Genomic DNA, 23424 nt, shown 5'->3' on the forward strand with positions numbered 1-23424 from the left:
ACGAAGCTATTCTTTCCGTTCGATCTATCATAGAATTCGTACTAGAATAACACCTTAAGACACAAATCAACCAAAACCCTACTGTCACCTAGATACTCCAATGTCACCTCAAATATCCGTGGGTATGATTATATGATATGCATCACACAATCTCAGATTCATCTATTCAACCAACACAAAGAACTTCCAAGAGTGCCCCAAAGTTTCTATTGGAGAGTCCAGACAAAAACGTGTGCCAACCCCTATGCATAAGTTCACAATGTTACGGAACCCGCAAGTTGATCACCAAAACATACATCAAGTAGATCACGTGAATATCCCATTGTCACCACAGATAAGCGCATGCAAGACATACATCAAGTGTTCTAAAATCCTTAAAGACTCAATCCTATAAGATAACTTCAAAGGGAAAACTCAATCCATTACAAGAGAATAGAGGGGGAGAAACATCATAAGATCCAACTATAATAGAAAAGCTCGCGATACATCAAGATCGTGCCAAATCAAGAACACGAGAGAGAGAGAGAGAGAGAGAGAGAGATCAAACACATAGCTACTGGTACATACCCTCAGCCCCGAGGGTGAACTACTCCCTCCTCGTCATGGAGAGCACCCGGATGATGAAGATGGCCACCGGTGAGGGATTCCCCCTCCAGCAGGGTGCCGGAACGAGCTCCCGAGAGGTTTTTGGTGGCTAGAGAGGCTTGCGGCGGCGGAACTCCTGATCTATGATGCTCCTGGATGTTTTCGGGGTATATAGATATATATAGGCGAAAGAAGTCAGTCAGGGGAGCCACGAGGGGCCCACAAGGGTGGGGAGCACACCTAGGGGTTAGGGAGCGCCTCCCTGCCTCGTGGCTTCCTTGTTGCTTCCCTCACATCTACTCCAAGTCTCCTGGATTTCTTCTGTTCCAAAAATAACTCTCCTGAGGTTTCATTCCGTTTGGACTCCGTTTGATATTCCTTTTCTTTGAAACACTAAAATAGGCAAAAAAAACAGCAATATGGACTGGGCCTCCGGTTAGTAGGTTAGTCCCAAAAATAATATAAAAGTGCTTAGTAAAGCCCATAAACATCCAAAACAGGTAATATAATAGCATGGAACAATAAAAAATTATAGATACGTTGGAGACGTATCATCAATCCCTTCACGGGCACTTGCAAAAGTGAGATCTGATAGAGATAATAAGATAAATATTTTTGGTATTTTTATTATATAGATTGGAAAGTAAATATTGCAAAATAAAGTAGATCGGAAACTTGTATGATGGAAAATAGACCCGGGGGGCATAGGGTTTCACTAGTGGCTTCTCTCAAGATAGCATAAGTATTACGGTGGGTGAACAAATTACTGTCGAGCAATTGATAGAAAAGTGCATAATTATGAGAATATCTAGGCATGATTATGTATATAGGCATCACGTCTGTGACAAGTAGATCGAAACGATTCTGCATCTACTACTATTACTCCACACATCGACCGCTATCCAGCATGCATCTAGAGTATTAAGTTCATAAAAACAGAGTAACGCATTAAGCAAGATGACATGATGTAGAGGGATAAACTCAAGCAATATGATATAAACCCCATCTTTTTTATCCTCGATGGCAACAATACAATAGGTGCCTTGCTTCCCCTGCTGTCACTGGGAAAGGACACCGCAAGATTAAACCCAAAGCTAAGCACTTCTCCCATTGCAAGAAAGATCAATCTAGTAGGCCAAACCAAACTGATAATTCAAAGAGACTTGCAAAGATAACAAATCATACATAAAAGAATTTAGAGGAGATTCAAATATTGTTTATAGATAATCTTGATCATAAATCCACAATTCATCGGATCTCGACAAACACACCGCAAAAATAATTACATCGAATAGATCTCCAAGAAGAACGAGGAGAACTTTGTATTGAGAATCAAAGAGAGGGAAGAAGCCATCTAGATAATAACTATGGACCCGAAGGTCTGTGGTAAACTACTCACGCTTCATCGGAGAGGATATGGTGTTGATGTAGAAGCCCTCCGTGATCGATTCCCCCTCCGGCGGAGCGCCGGAAAAGGCCCCAAGATGGGATCTCACGGGTAGAGAAGGTTGCGGCAGTGGAAATAGGGTTTCGTGGTGCTCCTGGATGTTTTCATGGTATATGAGTATATATAGAAGAAGGAAGTCGGTCAGGGGAGCCACGAGGGTGGGGTGCCCTCCTGCCTCGTGGCCGCCTCGTTTCTTTCTTGACGTCCACTCCAAGTCTCCTAGATTGCGTTTGTTCCAAAAATAACTCTCCCGAAGGTTTCATTCCGTTTGATATTCCTTTTCTGCGAAACACTGAAATAGGCAAAACAACAACAATTTGGGCTGGGCCTCCGGTTAATAGGTTAGTCCCAAAAATGATATAAAAGTGTATAGTAAAGCCCATTAAACATCCAAAACAGGTAATATAATAGCATGGAACAATCAAAGATTATAGATACGTTGGAGACGTTGGAGACGTATTAGCGCGTCCCAGGGGGGTGGGCGCGCCCTGCACCCTCATGGACAGGGTGTGGGTCGCCCTCTGTTGATTCTTTCACCAATATTTTTTATTAATTCCAAAACGTGACTCCGTGAAGTTTTGGTCATTCCGAAAACTTCTATTTCTGCACAAAAATAAAACCAAGGCAACTCTGCTGAAAACAACGTCAGTCCGGGTTAGTTCCATTCAAATCATGAAAGTTAGAGTCCAAAGCAAGGGCAAAAGTGTTTGAAAAAGTAGAGACGTTGGAGACGTATCACGCTACTCCTGCAACCCCTATGCTCCAGCCTCATCCCATACCGTCCCCTGAGGGAGAGCCCTCGAGGAAGCTTCGTCGTGTCACCTTTAACGCGGAGATTTCCGTTAATGTCATCAGTTCAGGATCCGAGTCCGGGTCAGGAGAGGACCCCGCAGGACCAGCAGAGCAGTAGATCGTCAGCGTAGCCGAGGTCGTCTGAACGAGTGTAGTCGTATTGGTCACGATGCTTCCTTTATGTATGAGTATCTGTCATGATGTCCATGTCATGTATGAGTCTATTTATAATTATGTTGGAACTTTCTCTATTCGCCCTGGCTTTTATCGCTTTTTCTTCAGTTTTGTCGTTCGCTTTTTCCCAATTTTGGATGTTTCTCATCTCGGTTGCTTCGCATTGGTACAAATAAATAAATAGGATGACGAGAGGAGGATGCAGCAGTCACGCTAGTGAGGATGTACATGTCCGTCGTTCAGCAAGACAGGTAGGGCATTCCCCCGAACTGTATCCGCAACCACCGCCTCCACCGCCTCATCCACCAATAGTTGAACAGATAAAATGTATGTTCAAAGAAAGAAGAAGCAACGATCTTCTTGAATTATTAAAAAGTGTGCAGGCAATGGTGGGAAATAATGTCAATACAAATGGCAATCACTCCAAGCTCTCAGATTTTCAAAAGACTAAGCCACCCAGTTTGACTCAAGTTGTTGATCCTATGGAAGCCGACGATTGGCTAAGGACTATTGAAAATAAATTGGATATTTCTTGCACAGAAGAAGGTAATAAGGTTCCATTTGCAACCCACTATCTGGAAGGAGCTGTAGCTATTTGGTGGGACAATACTAAAGCCATGTGGTCAGTAGATGAAGAAATTACATGGGATAGGTTCAAGGAAAATTTTCGCAGGTACCACATGCCCACTGGTATCCTAAAAGTTAAAAAGCGTGAGTTCCTAGCCCTCACACAAGGCAACTTATCCGTCACTGAGTATTTGAACAAGTTCAACCATTTGGCTCGCTATTCCCTGTATGATGTGGCCACCGAAGAGAGAAAGATTGACAGATTCCTTGGAGGACTGAATCAACACCTCAACTGCACTCTCAGTATGTTTGATTTTCCGGATTTCCAGACTCTAGTCAACAAAGCCCTGATTGCAGAAAGGGAGAACAAGCTTGTTCATGATAATAAGCCCGCCTATAATGATCATAAATGCAAGTTTGAGCCCAAGAAGGATGGCCAGCCAGTGCAGAAGACCCGTAACTGGCAACAGACTCAGGTAGAGTACAAGCCCAATTGGCAGCAAAATATTACAAGACCTCTACCCAAGTCAAGAATGTGGTGACCAGCCCGTTGTGCGAATAGTGTCAGTGCAACAATTCATGTTTTAATTGTGGGCAAAACGGACATTATGCCAAACAGTGCCCCAAGAGCGGCAAGTCAAATGCTCCATTCAAGCCGCAAGTCAACCACATGGGACCATACCTTGGCCAGAAGACCATCCAAGGGCAAGTTCACCATCTCTCCGCAGACGAAGCCCAAGAGGACCCGTAAGTCAGTCATTGGTATGTTTCATGTTAATACCATACCTGTAATAACTTTGTTTAACTTTGGGGCTTCTCACTCTTTTATTTCGCGGAGTTTTGTTGCCAAAAACAAGTTTCTTTGTTCAATTTTGGGAAAGAGTATGATGGTACAATCCCTATGATCCGTGCTCAAAAGCAATCTGGCCTATCACAATATGGAGATTGACATCAAGGGAGTCATCTTCCCAGCCTCTTTGATAGTCATAGAGTCTGCCAAGTTGGATATTATTTTGGGAATGAACTGGTTGACCCAACATCATGTATGCATCAACTGTGCGACCAGAGAAGTCACATTGACAAGTCGGGAAGGTCAGACTACACAGTTCCTTGCTCAAAGAATCATACCCAAGAAAAAAATGGTCTTCATAGTTATAGCTGAAGAATTGGATCTAATTCCTGTGGTCAGTGAGTTTCCCGATGTATTTCCTAAGGAATTACCAGGAATGCCGCCAGACCGAGAGCTTGAGTTTGCAATTGATCTTGTGCCCGGGACCGCACCTATATACAAGTATTACCAGATGCCTTCATCCGAGTAAGTGGAGTTGAAGAAACATTTTGATGAGATGCATCAGAAAGGATACATCTGCCCAAGCTCATCACCATGGGGATCACCCGCAATATTCATGGACAAGAAAGATGGTAATCTCTGAATGTGTGTGGATTACTGTCAATTGAATGATGTCACTATCAAGAACAAATATTCACTTTCGAGGATTGATGATTTGTTCGATCAAATAAGTGGGGCAAAAGTATTCTCCAAGATTGATTTGAGGACCGGATACCACCAACTCAAAATCAAGAAGGAAGATATTCCTAAGACCGCGTTCACCACTCGATACGGCCTTTCCGAATATACGGTCATGTCATTCGAACTCACCAACGCCCCTGCCTTCTTCATGCATATGATGAATAAAATATTCATGGACTTCCTGGATAAATTTGTGGTGCTTTTCATTGATGACATCCTCATATACTCGAAGAGTGAGGAAGAGAACAAGGGACTGTTGGAAATATGCCCTAGAGGCAATAATAAAAGGATTATTATTATATTTCTTTGTTCATGACAATTGTCTTTTATTCATGCTATAATTGCATTATCCGGAAATCATAATACACGTGTGAATACTTAGACCACAACATGTCCCTAGTGAGCCTCTAGTTGACTAGCTCGTTGATCAATAGATAGTCGTGGTTTCCTGACTATGGACATTGGATGTCGTTGATAACGGGATCACATCACTAGGAGAATGATGTGATGGACAAGACCCAATCCTAAGCATAGCACAAGATCGTGTAGTTCATTTTGCTAGAGCTTTTCCTATGTCAAGTATCTCTTCCTTAGACCATGAGATCGTGTAACTCCCGGATACCGTAGGAGTGCTTTGGGTGTACCAAACATCACAACGTAACTGGGTGACTATAAAGGTGCACTACAGGTATCTCCGAAAGTGTCTGTTGGGTTGACACGGATCGAGACTGGGATTTGTCACTCCGTATAACGGAGAGGTATCACTGGGCCCACTCGGTAGTGCATCATCATAATGAGCTCAAAGTGACCAAGTGTCTAGTCACGGGATCATTCATTACGGTATGAGTAAAGTGACTTGCCGGCAACGAGATTGAACAAGGTATTGGGATACCGACGATCGAATCTCGGGCAAGTAACATACCGTCTGACAAAGGGAATAGTATACGGGGTTGCTTGAATCCTCGACATCGTGGTTCATCCGATGAGATCATCGAGGAGTATGTGGGAGCCAACATGGGTATCCAGATCCCGCTGTTGGTTATTGACCGGAGAGCCATCTCGGTCATGTCTGCATGTCTCCCGAACCCGTAGGGTCTACACACTTAAGGTTCGGTGACGCTAGGGTTGCATGAATATGAGTATGCAGCAAACCGAATGTTGGTCGGAGTCCCGGATGAGATCCCGGACGTCACAAGGAGTTCCGAAATGGTCCGGAGGTAAAGAATTATATATAGGAAGTGTTGTTTCGGCCATCGGGAAAGTTTCGGGGTCACCCAGTATTGTACCGGGACCACCGGAAGGGTCCCGGGGGTCCACCGGGTGGGGCCACCTACCCCGGAGGGCCCCGTGGGCTGAAGTGGGAGGGGAACCAGCCCCTAGTGGGCTGGTGCGCCCCCCTTGGGGCCCCCTGCGCCTAGGGTTGGAAACCCTAGGGTGGGGCGCACCATTTGCCTTGGGGGGCACTCCACCCCCCTGGCCGCCGCCCCCTTGGGAGATTCCCATCTCCAGGGCCGGCGCCCCCCAGGGGGCCTATATAAAGGAGGGGGGAGGGCAGCCGCACCCTGAGTCTTGGCGCCTCCCTCCCCCTGCTACACCTCTTCCTCCTCCCGCAGTTCCTTGTCGAAGCCCTGCCGGAGTCCTGCTGCATCCACCACTACGCCGTCGTGCTGCTGGATCTTCATCAACCTCTCCTTCCCCCTTGCTGGATCAAGACGGAGGAGAAGTCACGCTGACCGTACGTGTGTGGAACGCGGAGGTGCCGTCCGTTCGGCGCTAGGATCTCCGGTGATAGGATCATGACGAGAACGACTACCTCAACCCCGTTCTCTTGAACTCTTCCGCACGCGATCTACAAGGGTATGTAGATGCACCTCTCTCTCTCTCATTGCTAGATGAACTCATAGATGGATCTTGGTGAACGTTGGAATTTTTTTATTTTATGCAACGTTCCCCAACAGTGGCATCATGATCTAGGTCTATGCGTAGTTCTCTATTGCACGAGTAGAACACAAATCTGTTGTGGGCGTAGATCTTATCAACTTGCTTGCCACTACTAGTATTTTCTTGCTTCAGCGGTATTGTGGGATGAAGCGGCCCGGACCGACCTTACACGTACGCTTACGTGAGACAGGTTCCACCGACTAACATGCACTAGTTGCATAAGGTGGCTAGCGGGTGTCTGTCTCTCCTACTTTAGTTGGAGCGGATTAGATGAAAAGGGTCCTTATGAAGGGTAAATAGAAGTTGACAAAATCAAGTTGTGGTTATTCGTAGGTAAGAAAACGTTCTTGCTAGAACCCAATTGCAGCCACGTAAAAGATGCAACAACAATTAGAGGACGTCTAACTTGTTTTTGCAGCAATTGTCATGTGATGTGATATGGCAAAAAGTTGTGATGAATGATGAATGATATTGTGATGTATGAGATCATGTTCATGTAATAGGAATCACGACTTGCATGTCGATGAGTATGACAACCGGCAGGAGCCATAGGAGTTGTCTTAATTATTGTATGACATGCGTGTCAATGAATTAACGCCATGTAATTACTTTACTTTATTGCTAAACCGTTAGCTATAGTAGTAGAAGTAATAGTTGGCGAGCAACTTCATGGAGGCACGATGATGGAGATCATGGTGTCATGCCGGTGACGAAGATGATCATGGAGCCCCGAAGATGGAGATCGAAGGAGCTATATGATATTGGCCATGTCATGTCACTACTTTATATAATTGCATGTGTTGTTTATTATGTTTTATGCATCTTGTTTACTTAGAACGGCGGTAGTAAATAAGATGATCCCTTATAATAATTTCAAGAAAGTGTTCCCCCTAACTGTGCACCGTTGCTAAAGTTCGTCGTTTCGAAGCACCACGTGATGATCGGGTGTGATAGATCCTTACGTTCACATACAACGGGTGTAAGACAGTTTTACACATGCATAAACACTTAGGGTTAACTTGACGAGCCTATCATGTACAAACATGGCCTCGGAACACAAGAGACCGAAAGGTCGAACATGAGTCGTATGGAAGATACGATCAACATGGAGATGTTCATCGATGATGACTAGTCCGTCTCACGTGATGATCGGACACGGCCTAGTCGACTCGGATCGTGTAACACTTAGATGACTAGAGGGATGTCAATCTGAGTGGGAGTTCATTAAATAATTTGATTAGATGAACTTAATTATCATGAACTTAGTCTAAAATCTTTGCAAAATATGTCTTGTAGATCAAATGGCCAACGCTCATGTCAACATGAACTTCAACGCGTTCCTAGAGAAAACCAAGCTGAAAGATGATGGCAGCAACTATTCGGACTGGGTCCGGAACCTGAGGATCATCCTCATAGCAGCCAAGAAAGATTATGTCCTAGATGCACTGCTAGGTGAAGCACCCATCCCAGAGAACCAAGACGTTATGAACACTTGGCAATCACGTGCTGATGATTACTCCCTCGTTCAGTGCGGCATGCTTTACAGCTTAGAACCGGGGCTCCAAAAGTGTTTTGAGCGACACGGAGCATATGAGATGTTCGAGGAGCTGAAAATGGTTTTTCAAGCTCATGCCCGGGTCGAGAGATATGAAGTCTCCGACAAGTTCTATAGTTGTAAGATGGAGGAAAACAGTTCTGTCAGTGAGCACATACTCAAAATGTCTGGGTTGCACAACCGCCTGTCCCAGCTAGAGATCAACCTCCCGGACAAGGCGGTCATTGACAGAATCCTTCAGTCGCTCCCACCAAGCTACAAGAGCTTTGTGCTGAACTAGAATATGCAGGGGATGGTGAAGACCATTCCTGAAGTATTTTCAATGCTGAAGCCAGCGGAGGTTGAAATCAAGAAAGAACATCAAGTGTTGATGGTCAATAAGACCACTAAGTTCAAGAAGGCAAGGGAAAGAAGAACTTCAAGAAGGACGGCAAAGATGTTGCCGCGCCCGGTAAGCCAGTTTCCGGGAAGAAGTCAAAGAATGGACCTAAGCCTGAGACTGAGTGCTTTTATTGCAAGGGGAAGGGTCACTAGAAGCGGAACTGCCCCAAAACCTTAGCGGACAAGAAGGCCGGCAACACTAAAGGTATATTTGATATACATGTAATTGATGTGTACCTTACCAGTACTCGTAGTAACTCCTGGGTATTTGATACTGGTGCCGTTGCTCATATTTGTAACTCACAACAGGAGCTGCGGAATAAGCGGAGACTGGCGAAGGACGAGGTGACGATGCGCGTCGGGAATGGTTCCAAGGTCGATGTGATCGTCGTCGGCACGCTACCTCTACATTTACCTACGGGATTAGTTTTAAACCTCAATAATTGTTATTTAGTGCCAAGTTTGAGCATGAACATTGTATCTGGATCTCGTTTAATACGAGATGGCTACTCATTTAAATCCGAGAATAATGGTTGTTCTATTTATATGAGAGATATGTTTTATGGTCATGCCCCGATGGTCAATGGTTTATTCTTAATGAATCTTGAACGTAATGTTACACATATTCATAGTGTGAATACCAAAAGATGTAAAGTTGATAACGATAGTCCCACATACTTGTGGCACTGCCGCCTTGGTCACATTGGTGTCAAGCGCATGAAGAAGCTCCATGCTGATGGACTTTTAGAATCTCTCGATTATGAATCATTTGACACATGCGAACCATGCCTCATGGGCAAAATGACCAAGACTCCGTTCTCCGGAACTAGGGAGCGAGCAACCAACTTATTGGAAATCATACATACTGATGTGTGTGGTCCAATGAGCGTTGAGGCTCGCGGAGGATATCGTTATGTTCTCACTCTCATAGATGACTTAAGTAGATATGGGTATGTCTACTTGATGAAACACAAGTCTGAGACCTTTGAAAAGTTCAAGGAATTTCAGAATGAAGTAGAGAATCAACGTGACCGAAAGATAAAATTCTTATGATCGGATTGTGGAGGAGAATATTTAAGTCATGAATTTGGTACGCACTTAAGAAAATGTGGAATCGTTTCACAACTCACGCCGCCTGGAACACCTCAGCGTAACGGTGTGTCCGAACGTCGTAATCGCACTCAATTGGATATGGTGCGATCTATGATGTCTCTTACCGATTTACCGCTATCATTTTGGGGATACGCTCTAGAGACAGCTAAATTCACTTTAAATAGGGCACCGTCTAAATCCGTTGAGACGACACCGTATGAATTATGGTTTGGGAAGAAACCTAAGTTGTCGTTTCTAAAAGTTTGGGGATGCGATGCTTATGTCAAGAAACTTCAACCTTAAAAGCTCGAACCCAAGTTGGAAAAATGCGTCTTCATAGGATACCCTAAGGAAACCATTGGGTATACCTTCTACCTTAGATCCGAAGGCAAGATCTTTGTTGCCAAGAACGGATCCTTTCTGGAAAAGGAGTTTCTCTCGAAAGGAGTAAGTGGGAGGAAAGTAGAACTCGATGAAGTACTAACTCTTGAACCGGAAAGTAGTGCAGCTCAGGAAAATGTTCTTGTGGTGCCTACACCTACTGGAGAGGAAATTAATGATGATGATCAAGGTACTTCAGATCAAGTTGCTACTGAACTTCGTAGGTCCACAAGGACACGTTCCACACCAGAGTGGTATGGCAATCCTGTCCTAGAAATCATGTTGTTAGACAACGGTGAACCTTTGAACTATGAAGAAGCGATGGCGGGCCCAGATTCCAATAAATGGCTAGAAGCCATGCAATCCGAGATAGAATCCATGTATGAAAACAAAGTATGGACTTTGACTGACTTGCCCGATGATCGGCGAGCGATAGAAAACAAATGGATCTTTAAGAAGAAGACGGACGCGGATGGTAATGTCACCATTTATAAAGCTCGACTTGTCGCTAAGGGTTATCAGCAAGTTCAAGGGATTTACTACGATGAGACTTTCTCTCCCGTAACGAAGCTTAAGTCCGTCCGAATCATGTTAGCAATTGCCGCATACTATGATTATGAGATATGGCAGATGGACGTCAAAACGGCATTCCTTAACGGTTATCTTAAGGAAGAGATGTATATGATGCAGCCGGAAGGTTTTGTCGATCCTAAGAATGCTAACAAAGTATGCAAGCTCCAGCGATCCATTTATGGGCTGGTGCAAGCATCTCGGAGTTGGAACATTCGCTTTGATGAGATGATCAAAGTGTTTGGGTTTATGCAGACTTATGGAGAAGCCTGCGTTTACAAGAAAGTGAGTGGGAGCTCTGTAGCATTTCTCATATTATATGTAGATGACATACTTTTGATGGGAAATGATATAGAATTCTTGGACAACATTAAGGCCTACTTGAATAAGTGTTTTTCAATGAAGGACCTTGGAGAAGCCGCTTGCATATTAGGCATCAAAATCTATAGGGATAGATCGAGACGCCTCATAGGTCTTTCACAAAGCACATACCTTGATAAGATTTTGAAGAAGTTCAAAATGGATCAGTCCAAGAAAGGGTTCTTGCCTGTACTGCAAGGTGTGAGATTGAGCTCGGCTCAATGCCCGACCACGGCAAAAGATAAAGAAGAGATGAGTGTCATCCCCTATGCCTCAGCCATAGGATCTATTATGTATGCCATGCTGTGTACCAGACCTGATGTAAACCTTGCCGTAAGTTTGGTAGGAAGGTAACAAAGTAATCCCGGCAAGGAACACTGGATAGCGGTCAAGAATATCCTGAAGTACCTGAAAAGGACAAAGGACATGTTTCTCGTTTATGGAGGTGACGAAGAGCTCGTCGTAAAGGGTTACGTCGACGCTAGCTTCGACACAGATCTGGATGACTCTAAGTCACAAACCGGATACGTGTATCTGTTGAATGGTGGGGCAGTAAGATGGTGCAGCTGCAAGCAGAGTGTCGTGGTGGGATCTACATGTGAAGCGGAATACATGGCAGCCTCAGAGGCAGCGCATGAAGCAATTTGGGTGAAGGAGTTCATCACCGACATAGGAGTCATACCTAATGCGTCGGGGTCGATCAAACTCTTCTGTGACAACACTGGAGCTATTGCACTTGCCAAGGAGCCCAGGTTTCACAAAAGGACCAGGCACATCAAGCGTCGCTTCAACTCCATTCGTGAAAATGTTCAAGATGGAGATATAGAAATTTGCAAAGTATACATGGATCTGAATGTCGCAGATCCATTGACTAAACCTCTTCCGCGAGCAAAACATGATCAACACCAGAACTCTATGGGTGTTCGATTCATCACAATGTAACTAGATTATTGACTCTAGTGCAAGTGGGAGACTGTTGGAAATATGCCCTAGAGGCAATAATAAAAGTATTATTATTATATTTCTTTGTTCATGATAATTGTATTTTATTCATGCTATAATTGTATTATCTGGAAATCATAATACACGTGTGAATACTTAGACCACAACATGTCCCTAGTGAGCCTCTAGTTGACTAGCTCGTTGATCAACAGATAGTCGTGGTTTCCTGACTATGGATATTGGATGTCGTTGATAACAGGATCACATCATTAGGAGAATGATGTGATGGACAAGACCCAATCCTAAGCATAGCACAAGATTGTGTAGTTCGTTTTGCTAGAGCTTTTCCTATGTCAAGTATGTCTTCCTTAGACCACAAGATCGTGTAACTCCCGGATACCGTAGGAGTGCTTTGGGTGTACTAAACGTCACAATGTAACTGGGTGACTATAAAGGTGCACTACAGGTATCTCCGAAAGTGTCTGTTGGGTTGACACGGATCGAGACTGGGATTTGTCACTCCGTATAACAGAGAGGTATCACTGGGCCCACTCGGTAGTGCATCATCATAATGAGCTCAAAGTGACCAAGTGTCTGGTCATGGGATCATGCATTACGGTACGAGTAAAGTGACTTGCCGGCAACGAGATTGAACGAGGTATTGGGATACCGACGATCGATCTCGGGCAAGTAACATACCGTCTGACAAAGGGAATAGTATACGGGGTTGCTTGAATCCTCGACATCGTGGTTCATCCGATGAGATCATCGAGGAGTATGTGGGAGCCAACATGGGTATCCAGATCACGATGTTGGTTATTGACCGGAGAGCCATCTCGGTCATGTCTGCATGTCTCCCGAACCCGTAGGGTCTACACACTTAAGGTTCGGTGACGCTAGGGTTGTATGAATATGAGTATGCAGCAAACCGAATGTTGTTCGAAGTCCCGGATGAGATCCCGGACGTCACGAGGAGTTTCGGAATGGTCCGGAGGTAAAGAATTATATATAGGAAGTGCTGTTTCGACCATCGGGAAAGTTTCGGGGTCACCCGGTATTGTACCGGGACCACCAGAAGGGTCCCGGGGGTCCACCGGGTGGGGCCACCTACCCCGGAGGGCCCCGTGGGCTGAAGTGGGAGGGGAACCAGCCCCTAGTGGGCTGGTGCGCCCCCCTCGGGCCCCCCTGCGCCTAGGGTTGGAAACCCTAGGGTGGGGCGCACCACTTGCCTTGGGGGGCACTCCACCCCCCCTGGCCGCCGCACCCTTGGGAGATTGCCATCTCCAGGGCCGGCGCCCCCCCAGGGGGCCTATATAAAGGAGGGGGGAGGGAGGGCAGCCGCACCCTGAGTCTTGGCGCCTCCCTCCCCCTGCTACACCTCTTCCTCCTCCCGCAGTTGCTTGGCGAAGCCCTGCCGGAGTCCTGCTGCATCCACCACCACGCCATCGTGCTGCTGGATCTTCATCAACCTCTCCTTCCCCCTTGCTGGATCAAGACGGAGGAGACATCATGCTGACCGTACGTGTGTTGAACGCGGAGGTGCCGTCCATTCGGCGCTAGGATCTTCTGTGATAGGATCACGACGAGAACGACTACCTCAACCCCGTTCTCTTGAACGCTTCCGCACGCGATCTACAAGGATATGTAGATGCATCTCTCTCTCTCGTTGCTAGATGAACTCATAGATGGATCTTGGTGAATGTAGGAAAAAATTTATTTTATGCAACGTTCCCCAACATGGACATCTCAAAGTAGTCTTGCAAAGGCTTCGTGACCATCAACTATATGAGAAATTTAGCAAATGTGAAGTTTGGCTCAAACAAGTCGGATTTTTGGGGCATGTTCTTTCAGCAGAAGGCATAGCTGTGGATCCAAGCAAAGTGAAGGACGTGCTCTAATGGATAGCACCCATGATAGTGACTGAGATCTGGAGTTTTCTTGGATTAGCCGGGTACTACCGCCTTCATCGAAGGCTTTTCTAAGATTGCCAAACCAATGACAGATCTACTCAAGATGGATAAGAAATTTGTATGGTCTGAGGACTATGAGAAAAGCTTCAATGAGTTAAAGATCAAGTTGATGTCAACACCTGTGTTGACCCTCCCAGACATCTACCATAACTTTGATGTATATTGTGACGCATCTAGGAGAGGTATTGGATGTGTACTCATGCAAGATGGCAAGGTTGTAGCATAAGCATCTCGACAGCTATGATCCCACGAAGGGAACTACCCAACCCATGATTTGGAATTGGCCACAGTCGGGCACGCACTAAAATTTGGAGGCACTACCACATTGGCAAAAGATGTCAGATATTTATCGACCACAAGAATCTCAAGAATATATTCACCCAACCAGACTTAAACCTCTGACAGCAAAGATGGCTTGAATTGGTCAAGGATTATGATCTTGGAATTAATTACCATCCCCGCAAGGCCAACGTGGTTGCCGATGCCCTCAGCCGCAAGCCCGCCAACCTGAACGCCTTAATGGTGTCCTTGCCTCTCGAACTCCATGAAGAGATCGCTCAGCTTAACCTGGTTATTGTGGAAGCTGACCTTGCCAATATATTGGAAGTTACCCCTACCCTCGAAGAAGAAATCCGCATGGCCCAGCAAGATGACTCAGTCCTGCAACACCATGTCAAGCGTATGCAAGAAGGCAAGACCCAAGATTTCTCTAAAGATGAGCAAGGTACTCTAAGGTTTTGAGGACAAATTTGCATACCTGAGCAAGCAGACCTGAGAAAGAAAATCTTGATAGAAGTGCACGAATCTTCATACTTGATCCATCCAGGATGTATGCAAGAAGGACATCGCCTATTTTGTCGCATGCTGCGATATATGCAACAAAGTGAAGGCAGAACATCAGAAACCCGCCAAACTCCTTCAACCTTTACCAGTTCCACAGTGGAAATGGGATGATGTGTGCATGGATTTCGTCACAGGTCTACCAAGGACTCACCAAGGCAATGATGCAGCATGGGTTGTGGTGGACATGCTGACCAAGGTAGCTCATTTCATTCCCATCCGAACTACCTACCGAGCTGATCAACTCGCACAGCTATACTTGTCCAGAATATTCAGTTTACTTGGAGTGCCAAGAACTATCACCTCCGATAGAGGTTCTCTCTTTACCTCAGCATTCTAGTCACGTCTCCACCAAGCCCTATGGACTGCACTAAAGTACAGCACCACCTATCATCCTCAAACAGATGTGTAGACTGAGCGAGTAAATCAAATACTCGAAGATATGCTCCGAGCATGTGCTTTGGCCCAAGGACCCAAGTGGGAAGATTGTTTGCCTTATGCTGAGTTCTCCTACAACAACAGTTTCCAGACCAGCCTCAAGACGTCACCCTTTGAAGCTCTGTATGGCCGTAAGTGCCGCACTCCGCTAAACTGGTCTCAAACCAGAGATAGCCGCATTTTCGGGACCAATTTAATGATGGAGATTGAAAAGCCAGTCAAGGAGATCCGAGATAGACTGCAATTGGCTAAGTCCCGACAAAAGAGCTATTATGACTCAAAGCACCGACCTATCAGTTTTGAACCCAGAGAGCACGTTCACCTCAGAGTCACACCCATGAAAGGAGTTAAAAGGTTCCAAACTCAAGTAAATCTTGCACCCAGATATATTGGTCTGTTCCAAGTTATGTATAGAGTTGGTACAGTTGCTTATCAATTGGAACTACCCTCGGAACTGTCAGAAGTGCACAATGTGTTCCAGGTCTCATAGTTGAGAAGGTGTATCTTGCCACCCAAGAAAGGACTGATATGGCAGAAATAGAGATTGTTAAGGATTTAACCTATGAGGAAAGACCATTCCGAATACTAGAAGAGATGGAAAGAGTCACTCGCAGTAAAGCAATCAAATTTTATAAGGTACAGTGGGAGCATCACACCGAGGAAGAAGCAACTTGGGAAAGAGAGGACTTTTTAAGGGCAGCCTATCCAGAATTGTTTTCCCGAGCAACCTAATCTCGAGGACGAGATTCATCCTAAGTGGGGGAGGTTTGTGACATCCTAGTTTTTTCTCTTTTTCTTTTCCTGGATTTCATTGCCATTTGATTTGAATTTGGAGTTTTGAATCAACTCAGTTGGACTTAATCACTTGGGCATGACCTTGATTTTCACCCAAGTGACTCAGCTCTCTCTCACACACATCATTTCCTCTCTGATATACCCCAAAATGACCCTAGGAATATTTTTCATAAATGAAAAATATTCATTTCCTTCTCTGAAAACCACTTCAGCAACATATACTCCAAAGCAACCCTCATTTTTCTTGCCCATAAAAATCTAAGAAAATTCCTGAATATTCTTTGGACCTTGGCACACCTCCCTGTGCAAAAATATTTCATAGTTATTTGGAATATTTTTTCCACAGAAAAACTTTTCTGTTCTGACCAGAAAATGCACTTTACAAAGGAAGTGTATTTTTCCTTGATCCAATGAAGCTAAAAAATTTAGTGCTTCATTACTCTTCTAAGTAACCTTTAACCTCCAAATATCATCCCTAAACTCCTTCTAGAATTCTCTCATTTAACCTCATAAGTTTCTGTCCAGAAACTTGCCAAGATGCTACACTCACACACAGTCGACCTGTGATCAACTAAGGACCTTGGAGCAACCCAAACCATCAAGGACTACACGCCAGACATGATTTTAATGCACGGTGTGGCGCTATGCCAGAGTTCATGCGGTGACCATGCGTGTGCATGATGACATGCCACCATCACTGTCTCGACGCCATTAACTCTCCTCTGGTGCTCACCGCAGTGATCACGAGCACAACGCGGCCAAGCGTACAGTGCGGCAATGCCCTGCTCTCATTTCCACCCACCTCCTATGCTCGTCCCTGCTCACCCAAAGTGGCCGCGTGAGCCACGACGTCTTCTCCCCCTCTCTCTGATGCCATTCTTCACCAGGCGCCATCTCCAAAGAACTCCGGCGGAGCCCCAGCCCCCCTCCTCCCTCGCCTATAAATACAGCCCCTCCCTGGCCTCCCTGGGCATCACCACACACTCGCAGAACCACCACGACTCCGTAGATAGCCACAGCCTGGCCGGGCAGGCCTCTAGCCGACGTTCCTGACCGAAGTTTGCTGACAATCCCCTCTGTTGCTGCCCACCCCTCCAGAGTCGCTCGAGATCGACCAACCTCTCCAGCGTGTCTCTGGTGAACCTCTGGTGCGTGCTGGTGCGGTTGGAGCCCCTGGAGTCGCCTCACCTTGTCGTCTTCTTCCTCTCTGGCGAACCCCGACCGCAGCCGCCGCTGGAGACGACGATTCTGAGCTGCCCCATCCACCCCTAGCCACGTTCCGGGTACGTACATGCTCGTCGTGGTCTTGCGCATCCACCCCTCCCTCCATCCTAGATCGGCGGCCGACGTCTCCTTGCCAGAGAAACACCGGCGCATTGCCGCCCCTCCTCTGTTTCCCTCTCTCTCCCTCTATACCTGATGGGGGCCCACTGTCAGCCTCTCCACCGCTCCCGAAGCAGTATAAGTGGTGGCGCCCCGTGGGAATACATCTTCGACGTCACCCTCCCCCCCTCTGTTTTCTTTTTATTTGAATTTAACTCAAATTTTGCCACAAACTTTGACCAGCCACAAGTTTTAAACCATAAGTCCAAATGAATTCATTCTTTTGCATTGTGTTTGTCTTGGAATTCTCTAGCAGCACACAAAATTTGAGATTTTTCTCTGTTGTCTAGAATTTCTGGTGAATTTCAGAAGTGTTCTTGATGTTTTCTGTTAGTTCTTTTATTTATTTTCAGAGAAAGAACCTTGCCTTGAAGGAAACCAGGAGGAGTGTGACCCTCCTCTGTGCTAAGGCAAGCCACACAAATATTTGCATGGTGTCATTTCAATATTTATGATTTCCCAACTTGAATATGAGTATTTCATGCATTTAATCATTTAAATGAATAATGTTTATCCTAGTTTACTTTTTCATGCTTGAAGTGCTTAGTTTGAAGTAGTGTTTGAATGCATGGACTAGTATGAGGCAGTAGAAGCATTTTTGGTAGTATGGCTATGAATTGGTTATGATTGGTATCCTTTTTATATATGAGTTGTTGATTTTAATATGATAATGGCATAACTAAAATTGATGAGGTATAAAACTAGTGAAGTTGAAACCAGTGAGATAAAGTGATGAGTAGTGCAAGTAGCATGATTCTATGATGTTGATCCGTTTACTTTAGTGCTGTGTGGATATAGTTCATGTCAGATAGTTGCATGTTCATGGCATATTATGACTCGAAGTTCTTTCATATCAAGTTAAACCTGATGTTAAACTCAACTTGAACATAATGTTGATCGGATCATGGTGCCACTGAATCGAGCTTCCCAGTGCAACCACATTTGCCTTTATGGGAAGGCCTTTATTCGGTCAGTTGTCATGCCTTTGGTCGGTGCCTCCAACGAGGGAAGGTTACGGGCGTGCGGTACCCTGGCTTGGTAAGCAGACATAACCTTGTGTGCCCATTGTTGTTGTTATGGTACCTTGTCCCTGTTTGGGACCGTTGATTTGTTTTGCCACGTCAGTGGCCGTTGGATGTCTTTCATAGGCATCGGGTCCACCCATGACTTAGCTCAAGAGGGGAGTTGGTCGGAATGACCGAGAGAGTGTCATGGCAACGGGAGGGTTCTGTCGGAATGCCGTTGGTACACCCGGATGGGAGAGTGAGGCCATGGGTTCCGTGGTGTGGGTACAATGTACTAAACTATGCAAAGTGTTTATTAATGTATCGATAGTCGCATCCTCTGTTACGAACAAAGCTCATAAGTAGGTCACACCATGGGTTAACATAAATAAGCAAATCTTACACACTAAAGATACACCGTGGCACTGGTTATGTGATGAGATCGTTGAGACCATGAGATGGTCGTTGTTGTGGAAATCAGAGAGTTGGTTTCGTTTGTGATCCGGGAGTGATCACCGTATTGATGAGTTGATCTTGTTTTTGATCCGGGAGTGATCACCGTTTTGATGATATTGGTTACGGGGTAACCCGTTTGGTAAGTGAGTTCGCGGGTCTTGGTGCACGAGCATGTTCATTGCATGAGTATTATGTTGATGCATTGCATTCCACCTGCTTAATTATTATATTATTGATTGCCATTATGCTTTTACTTGGTGTGAGCTTGCAAGTACATTCAATGTACTGACCTAGCGTGTCATGCCAGATTTCAGGAAAGTCTTACCAGATCAGAGTGCTTCCCATGTCTAGATCGTGTCCACATTGGTGTCCCTGTGCTATGGAGTTCCACTTCATCGTCGGTCCGTTGCCACGTAGTTGTCGTGATCGAGGCCCCTTCATGTTCATCAAATAATGTACATACTATTCAGCCACACCGTGTGTGTCGCTTGGCCTCGCTACTTGATGTAATATCGAACCTATGTTTCCGGTAGCATCAATAAAGCGGTTGTTTTCTATATTAAGTTGTTGTGTGTTGCCAGAAGACTAGATCTCTGGGCTGGCAATGCAAGGTAAACTGGTTGCTCTGAGCCGGGGTTCCACACGGATGGACTAAAAAAAATACACTTCCATGATGATACGTGTTTATCACAGTAGGTCACGTTTTCTGCCATGCATGTACATCCATGACGATTTTATGACAGAATCAAGATAGTCATACCTGTGTTGTCGTAGAAGTATTCCACGACATTACCAAAATTATCATCACGGAAGTGTCCACTTCCATGACGATAAATCGCGCGTCATGGAAGTGCTTTCATCAAGGGTGATCGACATGTGGCATCCACTATAACGGGTCACCGTTAAGCTATCAGGTCCGATTTTGGACCCAATAACCCGCTAACAGCCACGACCAATGGGGATTTTCCACGTGTAAATTTCTCATTGGCCAGAGGAACCACGTGTCGGCTCGCCGTTGGGACAGATGTCATCCACTCATTGGACTGAAGGTGCCTATGATACATCGACACGTGGCATGGCACAACAGAGGCCCATTCCGGTGAAAAGGCCGGCCCGTTTGACTTGGTCAAAAGGTAGCGGGCCGGCCCATGGAAAGCCTGTTAATGGCATGTTCGCATATAGCCCATTTATAGCCCGCGAAGTCACGGCCCGTTATGACCTCTCCGAATTAGGCCCTGTAGCTTCATCTGGGCCGTCCAATATGATTCCAACGTGTTGTAACTTCCCGCCCGTGTATGGCCCATGACGTCTTTCGGCCCATATGAGGCCCTTTGTAACTCTTAGCCCATTAACGGCCCGTGGTGAAACTGGCCCGTAATGAACATCATATCACTTTATACCCATTAACGGCCCATTACCCCATTGGGTCGTTTCCAGCCCATGTTATCTTTCAGCCTTCATAGGTGCCATTTATTCTTGGGCTCATTGAGGGAGTCCTGGATAAGGGGGTATCCGGACAGCCGAACTATGTACTTTGGCCGGACCATTGGACTATGAAGATACAAGATTGAAGACTTCGTCCCATGTCCGGATGGGACTTTCCTTTGCGTGGAAGGCAAGCTTGGTGATTCGAATGATAGATCTCCTTCTCTGTAACCAACTCTGTGTAACCCTAATCCCCTCTGGTGTCTATATAAACCGGAGAGTTTAGTCCGTAGGACAAGAACAATCATACCATAGGCTAGCTTCTAGGGTTTAGCCTCTATGATCTCGTGGTAGATCAACTCTTGTAATACTCATATCATCAAGATCAATCAAGCAGGAAGTAGGGTATTACCTCCATCCAGAGGGCCCGAACCTGGGTAAAACATCGTGTCCCCAGTCTCCTATTACCATTAGCCTTAGACGCACAGTTCGGGACCCCCTACCCGAGATCCGCCGGTTTTGACACCGACATTGGTGCTTTCATTGAGAGTTCAACTGTGTTGTCGCGATAAGGCTTGATGGCTCATCTCGTTGTCAAGGACAACATCACCTCTGTGGGAGCCCTGGCCCTAGGCCAAACTCTCCGACAGGGCGGCTTCGTCATGACCGCCCGATCGGCTGTCGCGACGACGATGACTTCTCATGTCATCAAAAACAGCCTCCACGTCAATTCGGAATTCGCCAAACAGATGGACCCGATGGAGATCTCCTCCCTTAATGAGCTCTTGGATTGCATCGCCGCCCTGGGCGTCGCTACGAACTATGACTGGATCGGGCTTAAACCCGACCAAAGGGAGATTTACTCACCGCCGGTCACCCATGAGATAGCAGTAGTGGAAGAGCATCATACGAATTCTCCCTCTATTTTGAGGACGAACTATGTCCGCATTTCTGAGCTCTCTCAGCCGGACACCCGCTCGTGGGAGGACATGGCCCAAACCCCGAATTCAGAGTCGGGCGGCGGGCCGAAGAAATTGGGCAACATCCTGGAGCCCGAGCTGTTAAACTCGGAAGCTTCTTGGCCCCTAGGTCTTGGATTGGGTCAGGATTTGAATTCAAAGCCACCCACCCACCCAGATTTATTCAATCTTTTGCATATAAGACAAGATCCCCAAGAGACAGTACATCATTACTGGGCCAGATTCCTCCTTGTGATAAACAGGGTCAAGGACTGTCGCGAGGAAGATGCAATCTCCCTCTTTTGCAAAAGTTGCACGGCAAAGGGATCCTCAACGCTATAAGTCGCCGTGACATAGTACACTTCACTGAGTTAGCAGCCATAGTGCAGAAATACTATGCAATGGAAAGCGCTTGGAAAACCCAAACAAACTTCTGGGACAATCCGGCTCTCGCTAAACCCTTCGTCCGAACTAAAAGGGCAAACTCTCGTAAGTTACCTGATTCAATTACCAAAAAACCAAAGCCTGATACAAGGCGTGGAACCGTATTGGAGGAATGGCTCAATGGGCCTTGCAAACTTCACAACACACTGGACGCCACGCCAACTCACAGCCTTAGAGCATGTTGGATACTCCGGCAGGTAGGGAAGAGCGGCGAGGATCTCCTCATAAACCATACAGCAGAATAACATCCCGCCGGAAATAACAATACGGTCTTGATAGTCTTCGAGACTTTCGCCTCAAATAATAGGCGCAAGCAAGCTCAACGCAGTCTCGCCGAAGTTTTCCACGTGGCAACAATAAATCCATGGAATGACACGGCTATAACTTGTAATGCCAGTGACGAACCTCAATTCCGAACAGTCCGGGCACCAGCCGCTTTGGTCCTTAGTCCAATCGTGGACGGCTTCTGGTCACTAAAGTGCTCATGGACGGCGGAAGCGGACTAAACCTCATCTACAAGGAAACCCTCAACAAGATGGAAATTGACAAGAACCGCATTGAGCGAAGTAGCACAACCTTCAGGGGAATCATCCCTAGTCGGGAGGTGTGATGTGCCGGAAAAATCACACTGGATGTGGTATTCGGGACGCCGGAGAATTACAGATCCGAAGAAATTACATTCCAAGTGGCCCCGTTCAGCAGCGGATACCACGCCCTCTTAGGGTGGGATGCATTCACGAGCTTCCAAGCTATACCCCATTACGAGTACATCAAGCTCAAAATGCCCGGGCCCAATGGAATAATCACTCTAGCTAGTGATCCGGACGTCGCACTCCGCGCCAAAAATAAAACTGCCGCACTAGCCCTGGAGGCATTATCAGAAGCCTTCGCGGCCGAAGAACTGACAACGCTATGAGCCAAGGTGGATAGAGACGATGTGATACTCGACAAGTGACCCAAGTCCACCTCTTTCAAGCCCACGGAAGAGATAGTCAAATTCCAGGTCCACCCAATGGACCCTACAAAGACAGCTTCCATTGGGACACAGTTGAACCCCACAATAGACGTTGCACTGCGAGATTTCCTGCGGGAGAATTGGGATATTTTCGCCCGGCATCCTTCAGATATGCTGGGCATCCCACGTAGGCTGGCCGAACACAACCTCAATATTCTGTAAGGATACAAACCAGTCAAGCAGACGCTTAGGCGCTTCTCAGAGCCCAAGCGGCAAGCCATGGGAGAAGAGTTGGCCAAGCTACTCGAGGCCGGATTCATCAGAGACATAAAACATCCGGATTGGCTAGCAAACCTGGTAATGGTACCAAAGAAGGACAAATCCTGGCGCCTATGTGTCGATTTCAAGGACCTCAATAAGGCTTGCCCCAAGGATCC

The 23424-nt window shown here is 46.1% G+C and overlaps 1 pseudogene; it reads left to right on the plus strand.

The window, feature by feature from the left end:
- The window catches only part of LOC119294415, a 75787-nt pseudogene extending 52875 nt beyond the window's left edge, over positions 1–22912 (plus strand).
- Positions 22913–23424: the final 512 nt, after the last annotated feature.

The sequence above is a fragment of the Triticum dicoccoides genome, chromosome 4B (genome assembly GCF_002162155.2).
Source record: "Triticum dicoccoides isolate Atlit2015 ecotype Zavitan chromosome 4B, WEW_v2.0, whole genome shotgun sequence".
NCBI classification, from domain to species: domain Eukaryota; kingdom Viridiplantae; phylum Streptophyta; class Magnoliopsida; order Poales; family Poaceae; genus Triticum; species Triticum dicoccoides.